This window comes from Podarcis gaigeae (genome assembly GCF_964106915.1).
Source record: "Podarcis gaigeae genome assembly, chromosome: 10".
NCBI lineage: Eukaryota > Metazoa > Chordata > Lepidosauria > Squamata > Lacertidae > Podarcis > Podarcis gaigeae.
The window spans coordinates 35,890,955-35,901,324 of record NC_139686.1 but is presented as its reverse complement, the minus strand read 5'-3'; the positions used below and the strand labels follow the sequence as shown (position 1 = coordinate 35,901,324).

General features: G+C 41.7%; 1 long non-coding RNA gene across 1 annotated transcript; it reads left to right on the top strand.

The window, feature by feature from the left end:
- The first annotated feature begins 2,110 nt into the window (after window positions 1–2,110).
- LOC310825384 lies at window positions 2,111–9,504 on the top strand. The gene is made up of 3 exons (XR_014555247.1): window positions 2,111–2,386; window positions 6,865–7,762; window positions 8,374–9,504. It is a non-coding gene; the product is annotated as an uncharacterized lncRNA (long non-coding RNA).
- Window positions 9,505–10,370: the final 866 nt, after the last annotated feature.

Here is a 10,370-nt window from a genome sequence, read left to right as displayed (position 1 = left end):
GGAGTGGCCAGGCGCTGCAGGAGCGAGCCGCTTTACAGAACGCGAGGCAGGGGAGGTCCTTAGCTGTGGGGACCACTCAGGGCTCACACGCTCATACACCCCCCCCCCCAAAAAAAGAAACCAGTTATCCAGTCATTTCTAATAGGGTCAGACTGAGCAGCGTGTGAAGCTCCCTCGTAGCGAGGCAGATAAACCTGGCTAGCCCAGAGTGGGCTTCTTGCTCCCCCTCCCCTTTCCCACTCCTGCTCTGCTGTTTGACGTCCTTTGGCTGGAGCATTAAATGCACGGCTTGGGGCCCTCCTACCGAGCTTTGCCCCCTCCCCTCATTGGCGTCTTAAAAAAAAAAGTGCAGCCCCCCCCCCCCCCAAGGAAAGCTCCTGCAAGCGTGCAATGACACATCTGACACATTCTGGTCACGCTCTGTGAGTTTTTTTGCAAACTGGAGCGTCGCTTTGGTCGTTAGCAGGGCAAAATGAATGTTGGCCTCGGTGCAGCGGAAGCTAGGCCTTATTTACGTTATTGCATTTATATCCCACCTTTTGCTCCAAAGAAACCTCAAGGGGAAGTACATGGCTCTCCTCCTCGTTTAATCCCAACAACCCCGTGGGGTAGGTCAAGATGAGCAGCAGTAATTGGCCTCAGGTCACCCAATGAGCTGGGGGGGGCGAGACTTGAACCCTGGTCTCCCAGGTCCTGATCTGACACTCTAACCACAATACCGCGTATGTTGAAGGACTGCGTAGAGAGCAATAGATGTAGAAAGTGGCAGTAGTTCCTGGGCTGGCATGGAAATGAGGCTGGTCATCACCGCATCCTTCCTCACCTCCTCCCCACTTTTTTCCCTTTAAAAAACTCATTGGAGCAGCTGTACATGTGAGTAGTTACATAACCATTTTGTTAAGTTTTCCTTAAAACTTGTATTAGCCATTTCTACAACAAAATTGTGCCTTTCCCCAAGTAAATGTGTTTGGTTAGCATCAGGGCAGCAGAAGCAAACTCCTTTTTATTCCTGTAGTGGCACCCCGGACGGTACTACAATTTAAGTGAATTTAAACTGAAATGGGCACATGCTCAGAGTGTTCCACCACCACTCCTCATTCATGCCTGGCAAACAAACCTGTGCGTACTCCTACTTCAGGAGTGTAGGAGCAGTTGTAAGGGCATGGAATAGCAGTGATAGAGAATGGTGTGCGAATGTATGTAGAAAGAAACTGCAGCACTGTACAAAAGCAAAATTTGCATTTGTTGCCCCGCCTACTTTTTTGCCTCCAACTCCACCCACCACTGATACATGGCCCTTAGAATGTTCTCTACCCAGTTTCAGTTGCCTCTTGTTACTGGATCTCTATGCTGTTGCAGTAATCACTTAGCTTTTATTTTCAGTTTTTATCTGTTGGTAACCAGCCTGGGTGGTGCTGGAGGAGACTCTTGAGAGTCCCATGGACTGCAAGAAGATCAAACCTATCCATTCTTAAGGAAATCAGCCCTGAGTGCTCACTGGAAGGACAGATCCTGAAGCTGAGACTCCAATACTTTGGCCACTTCATGAGAAGAGAAGACTCCCTGGAAAAGACCCTGATGTTGGGAAAGAAGGAGGGCACAAGGAGAAGGGGACGAAAGAGGACGAGATGGCTGGACAGTGTTCTCGAAGCTACTAGCATGAGTTTGACCAAACTGCAGGAGGCAGTGGAAGACAGGAGTGCATGGCGTGCTCTGGTCCATGGGGTCATGAAGAGTCGGACACAACTAAACAACAACATCCACTAGCCTGGGATCACCTCAGATGTGACGAAGGGTGTTTTATAAATGCAGCACGTAACTAACTAAATACATCAGGTTTGAGGTTGATGGTTTATTTTTATATGATCATTTATTTCCTGTTCCTAAGAGAAATCAAATGCGTTGTAATTACAGCTATATGCGCTTAAGGGTACATTATGCTATAAATCTACACTTATACTGACAATGTCATTTTATTTTTCTAGTAGAACCACTGTCACCCCGTCCTCTCCCCTAACACCCAACATTGTGTGATGTCAGTACATATTGTGATGTCATCACCTTGCTTTATTTTCTGAATTGATCTGATTGGAGCAAAGGGGCCTTGTTGCCATGACAATGTTGTTGTATTGACGCTCGCAGGAAGGAGAGTGGTTTGAAGTGTGTGGATTGCCCTTATATTTCTGTACTTTTAAAAGCCACATGAAGCTTGGCTGGAGACAACATCATAAGAAATATCTCCGTGCTCAAGGCACTTACGGAGAAAATATATTGAGTTTTATTCACATTTATTTATGGAAAGTCAATATGCCAAAAATAGATGCACTCTTACAGTGTGATAATAGAGTGTTCAAGTGTTGTAATGTTCGATGGGGCTTATTATCAGGTAAGTGTGACATGTTTCCAGCCTTAATATACTAAAATACCTTGGTGATTAAAGGTATAAATATATAAAATTAACATAAAGTTTAATGTTCTAAGGTGAAATGAATCATGAAATTCTAGAAATTAAGAAGGTATGACACTAACAGGGATTTTGGTTTTTCCACATTTCATTAGGTATAGCATATTTTTTAAAGCACCAACACAGTTTTATCCACAGTTTGCACCTGGGAGGTAGGGAGACACCCAATGTCAACAAGTAGAGAGTTATCCACATACTTTGGTCACCAGCTCCAATTTGTGGGACACTCTTCCTGCAGAGATTCAGTAGGCATCCTCACTTTTGACTTTTAGGCATCTCTTGAAGACATTTTTTATGCCAACAAGTCTATGCAGTTAAATGATTAACATCATTTAACTATCCTAGCCAATATATATATATATATATATATATATATATATATATATATATATATCTGGCATCTGGAAAAGAGAGGGAGAGAAAACTGAACCCCCCCAGGGTACTGGAAGAGAAGACTGAGCAGACCGGGTCCACCCAGCAAGTGACATAAACCAATCGATATTCAGGAATGTGAAAAGCCTGCAAGGGAAACATATGGGAATGTGTTTTGCTGTGTATGCTAATGAAGGGTACATTTGCACTAAGCACTCTTAATGAATGACAAGACAGAATCAGGAAGGAGATAGCAGCTACTAGACACCACCCCACAGATTAGTCTTAATCACAATCAAGAAAACCCTCAAAGCATTTGCAGGACACTTAGAGCAGATGGATAACTGGTAAAGCAGAATGGCAGACAGGCATTCTAAAGGGTGGTAGAAGGGGTGCATTGAGGCATTTGTGATGAAGGCAGTGAATGTATTCAATCCACTTCTACCCCAGTTCACAGTGCTTGCCTGTCTTCATCCAGATGAACAGCATGAAAAGGGAGTGGGTGGGTTCTAGGTGATTCTTGTCAATGCTACAGACCAGAAAAACATATATGCCTAAAGCTGACTACATAACGGGGTTTGGGGAACACCATTACAATGGATAGCAGAATTCAAAGCTGGAAAATTTAAAACATTATGACCAATACAGTCTCACGTTCCAGAAGAGTAGTCCTTTTGGTCTGATGCAGAAATGAAAGAAGTTTTGACCTTCAATCAAAACTAGGAAACCAGCATACTCATTTGTGGGCCAGAGCTCCCTTTGTCAGGTGACAGGAGGATTGGCAAATATGTGTTTTACAAAACTGGAAAAAACAAAAGAAAGAGGGTGTTGTTTTAAATAAAAGTGAGGCCAGTGCAAAAGACACTGCTACAAAGAGCATGAATGAAAATGAGATATAGTGGATCTACACACAGGGGGAAAACACACTATAAATGTGTCAGAAATTAAATCGTTATAACAAAAGGAAAAAAATCCTATGGAAAATCGCTTAGAAATTTTTTTGCTCTCTGGTGCCATCTGGCGTTGCATGTTTATAATGCATTCGAAGCACTGTTTCTTGACTAATGTAGCTAAGTCCACAGTCACATCATTAGAAGATCCAATCAGGCTCAGTGGGTGCAAACCACCTCTAACAGCTACCTAGTACCCGTTTGCAAAGCAAGATTAATGGAGAATCACTTTCTGTTGTGAGCTACCCCCTTCCCCCCTTCCCAACTCTACTGAGCCCTAGTGCCATACTGTCAAAATTGCAAATGAATTCCAGTTTGGCGCCTTTGTGTGGAAATCTCCATTTTAAACCTTATTGTGGAAACATAGCAATTTTTACATCTGTTACTGTTACAGAATATCTAGGCCAGTGGTGACTAACCTGTCTTGCAGGCATGGCTGGACTCCAATCCCATCAGCCCCAGCCAACATCACCAAAGGTCAGGAATGATGGGAGTTTTAGTTCAATAACATCTGGAGGGCCACGGAGACACCGCAACCCTGATCTACGTAAATTGAAATGCTCCCCAACTGGTTAATCACAGCTTTCTCAGCAGATTTTATGTACGCTTTTCTTCTCCTCCTTCTTCTTTGTTGTCAATAGATAAGGTGAAGAGTACTTACCAGTATAAAAGTTTAGCCATAAAACTGCTAATGAAATTGAAGAAAAAGGTGGGACGTGATTTGGTGTTTTATACATTTTTCTCGCTCAAGTTCATTGTCTGAAAGGGAACAAGGAAATTGCTGTAGCATAGCAACTGTGATGTTAGCAAGCAGTGCAGTGGCATCGTTAGCTGCGATGCTGTTCTTTGTATCTCCAGGCTTTCGTACAGATGACAACACAACATTTGCCTGCAGTTTCCAATCACAGAAGCTTAAACAGAAAATTAAACAGGGCTTATTCACATCAGGGGCTATGTACGCAAGCATAGCTCCTTCCTTCACTATCTCAAATCATTACAATAGCACACATATCAAATTAGTATTTAATGAATTAGTTTCATATTTGTCTGAAGATGGATCTGTGACGATTTTGAGCCAACTACGTAACAGAAAATTGCTCCGTAGGAAGTGTCGGATATTGTTTTACTCGGCTGCCTTAGTGATTGAAGCCACAGCCTGCAAAGCCTTTAGCTAGAACTTTCCTTAAGCCAGTTTGGTAGAGCTGAGTAACTGTGAGTTATCTTTGACAGTGTGTGTATCTATTTTTAGGAAGCGGGGCAAAACCTCCCCTTTTACCTGGGTTTTTGGACCTTAATTTGAACAGTGTTTAAGTATTTGTGACCTCTTTTAGAGGGGCAAAGTCTAAAAGACCTGGTTTTTATATGCATAGATGTCTGTGTTTGTTTTTAGTTTTTATTTATTTATGGTGTTTAATGTAATTTGCTCAAGTATTTTTATTGCACCTGTAAGTTACATTGACTCATTTCCATGAGAAAAGTGACTAATAAATATTTATTAATAATAATATGTATGTGTGTATGTAAGTAAGCAAGCTTAAGTATACACTTTTAAAATACTGTTTATATTTATATGTTCTGTATAAATTCATTATACTGAACTTATAATCAAAGGTGAGAGATGTAAGGGCAGCTTAGAGCATCTTTCTGCAACCTGGTGCCTCCTAGATCTTAGGGACTGCAGCTCTCCTCAGCCCCAGGCAGCATGCCCAGCCATTAGGGATGAAGGAAGCTGTAATCTAATACATCAGAAAGTTATCAGGTTTAGGAAAGCAGGCTTCTACAGAAATTGGGTTACCAACTGAAGGAGAAATTCAAGTGGTTTATTCTCCCTCTCTGTCCCCGGTTGCAAAAAAAGCCCAGGCCAGGTTAATTGATTCTGCACAACAAGCTGTTAAATGCAGAACTAGAAAATTTCATGTCATAGAGCAGTGGTTCTCAAAGAGTGTGGCAGGAGAGGATGGCAAGTGTGGCGAGAAGATTCAAGGACAGTCAAATAAATGTTTAAACATTTCATTGTAGTATAGTATAGATGCTCTTATGCATTGTTTTATACTTTTTGGATGCCCCATGGTAATATCATAAAGACCAACAATGAAATGTTCTACATTATAAATCAAGCACTGCCAGGAGTTGTTTCTTTTTGTTTTCCAATGTATTATCAATTTTAGAGTCTATGATGGCAGGAGCCAGCATGGCACTCTGTAGATACAGTTGGCCTCCAGTTTCCATCAGTTCCCATCAGCCCCAGCTATCATGGCTAATGATCATCAAGGGCATCAGATTGACTAAAATGGTCTATGAAATGCCCAAGATGATATCTGGAACACTGTGTATTAACTCATTCAGAAGAAGACCCTCTCATTCCTGTGGTACATCTGAGGACTATATGTTTCCCCCTTCTCCCAAACATTAAAAGAGCCTGCTGGATCAGGTAAAACTGATGTCTGTGGGAAACCCTGAAGACAGGGCCTGAGAGCAACAGTTCTCTCTCCACACCTGCGATTTGCAGCAACTTGTATTCACAGACATGCTGCCTTCATTAACAGATTGGTTAATAGGTCTACTTTTACCTTGAAAACTTTGCAAAGTGTGTTAATAGCTTCCATTTGATTTCCATGCACAAAACTAAGTTCAAATCAGCTGGGAAGTTACAACCAGATAGAAAATATGACAGCAATACAAACCAATCATATTGCACATTCCAGGGACATTTAGAAATTTCACCAATGGGGAAAAAAGAAGATACACAAAGATGAGTGATGGAATACAGGGATTCACTACAAAGCTTGGAATCAAAGAAATAGTAAAAGGTCTTTTGGCAGTAAAATTGTATAGCAACTGTTGCCATACAATGTGCAAGTCACCCCAGTAACTAATTAGACCATACTGCTATATTTATGGAAGCTACAGAAGAAGCCATTGTAATACAGTGAAGCACTTGTTAGATTGATCCAACAGTACTAAATAAAATTGAATTCTCTACTAAACTTTGGTTAAAAACACACCCAAAGCAAATATATGTAGAATAGCAAACAATAGCATGCAGAAATTAAAGATAATCCCCTTTCTCTATTTCAGATGGTGAAATGTGAAGATACAAGGTGTGGACACCAACTCCCTTCAGCCAATGGTCAGGAATGATGGGGACATTGACCAACAACTTTTGGGGACATTGATCAGCAACCCCTGTTTCAGCAGGACAAGTGGCAGGCAAGGGAGGATGGGTTAAATTCTGGAACCCATCCTTACTCAAAGTAAGGATGGCCTGGCTTGCAGGCAGTGGCAGAGGAAGAGGAGTGCGGGGGAGCACACTGCCCCCGGCAGCGTGATCCTGGTGGGGTGCCATCGCGGCTGCCCCACCCGCCTGCGCTGGGTGTCATGTCCCCGCAGTGTGCCACGCCCCCAGGACACACGCCACGCCCCTGGGATGTGCGCCAGCCCCGCCCCCACCTGCTCTCCGCCCCCTGGTGCCGGAGCATGAAGCTCCGACACTGCTTGCAAGTCACAGGTCACTAACAGCACTGAAGCTGAGTTCGACACTGGAGGAAGTGACTATACTGGGCTGTTGCTTAACCATATTGCTGGAATCAGAGACAACCAGGACCAGGACAACTGCAACTGTTAACTGGTTGATTTCATACAAAGCTAGGGCACCTCAATGAATCCGTAGGTTTCGTGCATATGATTGGGCCTCACTGAAATTTGTAGAAAGTTTAATGGATTCCAGGCAGTTTAAGAGATGTTGATTCTAGGCTCCGCAGCTAGACCTATGGAGTCCAGTATGCTATACCAATCACACCCTTGGCTAAGAAGATCCAGCGTTTGCCAAACTCAACACGTTTGGGGAGAACACAGCAACAGGAGGAAGGCAATTTGCAAGTTTCCTTTCCATATATTATTTCCCCTAGTTCTTGACACATTCCTTAAATGATAACCAGGAAGGGAAAGTGTGCAGAAATCTTTAAGAATAGCCATTGTATTGAAAAAAATGTTGAAATATACATTTTTAAAGAAACCAGAGGCCTTTCTTCTTGGAATAATAGGTCTGGAATTGCCCAAGAAAGATGTTAGATTGTTTTCGTATGCCACAACTGCTGCTAGGATTTTGTTAGCCAAGAATTGGGAAACACAAGAAGTGCCAACAGTGGAGGAATGGCAGATGGAGATGATGGACTTTTGGGAGCTAGCCGACCTGACTGGAAAAGTCCACAACCAGAAGGAGGAGGAGTACCAGGAAGAATGGATGAAATTTAAAGAACATTTAGCTAAATATGCTAAGATAATTTAAATAGAAATACTTGCAAATATCAGATTGGCTTAGGATTTAAATATGTGATTTTATATAATAATATGTTTAAAGTTTATATGAAAAGCAAGAAAGAAGTTAATTGACTAAGTAAATTTTATGAGAAATTAGTTTTGGAAAACTGTTACAATGATATACATTGAAACTCAGCCAGGGGGATTTGAGGAAGTCACCTAACAATGTTAATAATAGTGGAATAATTACAGTTAGGATTTATGTGTGTTTGTTTGTTTATAAATATGGAAAATCAATTAAAAAATTTGAAGAAGAAAAAAGAATAGCAGCCATTGTGCCCCATTGTTTTTAGAACACAATCGAGCTATGAGCATGTGATTAACTAATGCAGAATTGATATTAAGGCATGTACAACTGCTTCCCCACATATACCTTTCAGTCTACCTTCCCCCTTCTATCAGATGCTCTCTGTCATTTACTGCTAGCACCGTACATGAGGTCAGGAGGACAGCTGGCTGACAGAATAGTGAATCTCAGTGACAACAAAATGCCACTGATACAGCCCAACTATTTTGTTTTGCAAAATGGAGAGCTTGCCTCCTTCTAGGCTTGACTGCATAGGAGGACACCCAAATGAGTGGTATTAAAACGGTATTTATTCTGAGCTGATGTTCTCATGTTCAGATAAATCATGTGGTTAGGTTTTGCTGTCTCTGCCTTTCAGTTTACTCACCTTTGCACTGAGCTCGTACCGCTTGGATTATCCTTTTTATTTTCTAGAACATGTTTTCAACCTTTTCAGACCTGGGACCCACTTTTAGCCCCAAAATGCATTTGGGGCGACACCTCATTCATTTTTTAATGTATTTGCAGAATGGTAATGCTGCTGTTGATATACTTTAGGTCAGCTTTCAACTCAGTAATGGGTCCCAACCAACTATTTGTAGACCAATGTTCTAGGAACCAAACTATCCCCGAATCCATTCATTGCCTTTGTCTGGAAACTCAATTGAACAAACAGTGATCTACAGAATATGACAGCTGAATATGACAGCATATGACAGCTAAAATTCCATGTGGTAGAGCCTTCATTTGTCTGAAGGTAATCATCCTTAAAATTCAACGAGTCAAAAAGAAATTAAGCATCATTAACTCAAAATAGACGGTGCTTTCCTTGTGCCCTACTTAGCTACAGCTAGCTAGATGATGATTCAGTATTCCTTTAACCAAGGTCTAATTCATTCGCTCTATATATTTATGACATGATTGCTCACCAGGCTGAGCATACTATAGTGAACACCTTTGCATTTTGAGAGTCAGTAGGAGCCACTGGTGCTGTGATGACTATGAATTTGAAAGAACAAAACACAGCTCACAGTGCAATCCTAACTATAGCTACTCAGGATTCAGGTAGGTAGCCATGTTGGTCTGATACAGTCAAATTAAAAAATAGTCCAGTAGCACCTTAGAGACCAACTAAGTTAGTTCTGGGTATAAGATTTTGTGGGCATGAACACTTCTTCAGATGAAGAAGTGTGCATGCACACGAAAGCTTATACCCAGAACAAACTTAGTTGGTCTCTAAGGTGCTACTGGACTATTTTTTAATTATAGCTACTCAAGAGTCCTACTGAATTCAATAGGGCTTACTCCCAGGGAAGTGGACCAAGGACTTAAGCTTTGGGCTGACCTGGGAGTAAGTCCCATTGAATTCAATCAGACTTACTTCTAGACATGGTTAGAATTGCGCTGTCAATCAGGGACTCAATGGATGTATCCTCCAAAAGGCCAGTATCATGGCAATTAATTCTGCTTCTGACAAGTGGATTGATTGGCTTCTGCCTGTCAGTTTGTCACAAAGTCCCAGCTGTCTGAAGCTGCTTAATGTTGACTCTTTTAAGAAAAGCAAATATAAGTTGAAATTTGAGGGCATCGATTCCCGCCCCCCAATATATCTTTTCCCTGTCCTGTATCACAGTGAGAAAAAGCTGCATTTGGAGGTGGTGGTGGGAAACTAAATAAACTGATTTAGCCTGCAGCTGCTAAACCAGCATCATTGCAATCCTTTTGTTCTCCAGTCATCTTCTATATAACCTTTAGAAGACATCTGAAGTCAGCCCTGTATAGGGAAGCTTTATAATGTGTAATGCCTTATTATGTTTTTATATGGGTTGCAAACCACCCAGAGTGGCTGGGGCAATCCAGCCGGCTGGGCGGGGTATGAATAACAATAACAATAATAATAATAATATCATCATCATTATTCTGCTCACTCCCATCTACAGAAAGAATTATTGGATATGCAAGTCAGGTAACTTGTGTG